The sequence below is a fragment of the Arachis stenosperma genome, chromosome 9 (assembly GCF_014773155.1).
Source record: "Arachis stenosperma cultivar V10309 chromosome 9, arast.V10309.gnm1.PFL2, whole genome shotgun sequence".
NCBI lineage: Eukaryota > Viridiplantae > Streptophyta > Magnoliopsida > Fabales > Fabaceae > Arachis > Arachis stenosperma.
This window is the reverse complement of record NC_080385.1, coordinates 36,238,643-36,239,851: the sequence shown is the minus strand read 5'-3', so window position 1 is coordinate 36,239,851 and position 1,209 is coordinate 36,238,643. Positions and strand designations below refer to the sequence as shown.

At 40.5% G+C, this 1,209-nt stretch overlaps 1 non-coding gene across 1 annotated transcript; it reads right to left on the bottom strand.

Annotated features, from left to right (window-relative positions):
• Positions 1 to 791: 791 nt before the first annotated feature.
• Positions 792 to 899, bottom strand: LOC130953685 (small nucleolar RNA R71). The gene has a single exon (XR_009075846.1). It is a non-coding gene; the product is annotated as a small nucleolar RNA R71 (small nucleolar RNA).
• Between the last annotated feature and the right edge of the window lie 310 nt (positions 900 to 1,209).

Here is a 1,209-nt window from a genome sequence, read left to right as displayed (position 1 = left end):
AATTAAGTGTTTTTCAAAATGTTTTCAAAATCTTTTACTTAATTTTCGAAAATTCTCTTCCCTCCTTCTCACATCCTTCTATTTGTGGAGTACCACTCCTTCTCAATGCACAATTCGAACCTTATCTAATTAAAGTTCGAATTCTTCTTCTCCTTCTTCTTTCTATTTCTCTTCTCCTCTGACACCTCAAGGAATCTCTATACTGTGACATAGAGGATTCCACATTTTCTTGTTCTCTTCTCTTTCATATGAGCAGGAGCAGAGACAAAGGCATTCTTGTTGAAGCTGACCCTGAACCCGAAAGGACCTTGAAGAGAAAGCTAAGAGAAGCCAAAGCACAACTCTCTTTAGAGGACCTGACCGAATTCTTCAAAGAAGAAGAAGACATGGCAGCCGAAAACAACAATAATGCAAACAATGCAAGGAAGGTGCTGGGTGACTTTACTGCACCTACTCCCGACTTCTATGGGAGAAGCATCTCTATCCCTGCCATTGGAGCAAACAACTTTGAGCTTAAACCTCAATTAGTTTCTCTAATGCAACAGAATTGCAAGTTCCATGGACTTCCAATGGAAGATCCTCATCAGTTCTTAGCTGAATTCTTGCAAATCTGTGACACAGTCAAGACTAATGGGGTAGACCCTGAGGTCTATAGACTGATGCTATTCCCTTTTGCCGTAAGAGACAGAGCTAGAATATGGTTGGACTCACAACCTAAAGAAAGCCTAGATTCTTGGGAAAAGCTAGTCAATGCCTTCTTGGCAAAGTTCTTTCCACCACAAAGATGGAGTAAGCTTAGAGTGGAAGTCCAAACCTTCAGACAGAAGGATGGAGAATCCCTCTATGAAGCTTGGGAAAGATACAAACAATTAATCAGAAAATGTCCTTCTGACATGCTTTCTGAATGGAGCATCATAGGTATTTTCTATGATGGTCTCTCTGAACTGTCCAAGATGTCTTTGGATAGCTCTGCTGGAGGATCTCTTCATCTGAAGAAGACGCCTACAGAGGCTCAAGAGCTTATTGAGATGGTTGCAAATAACCAATTCATGTACACTTCTGAAAGGAATCCTGTGAACAATGGGACTAGTCAGAAGAAAGGAGTTCTTGAGATTGACACTCTGAACGCCATTTTGGCTCAGAATAAAATATTGACTCAACAAGTCAATTTGATTTCTCAAAGTCTGTCTGGAATGCAAAATGCACCAA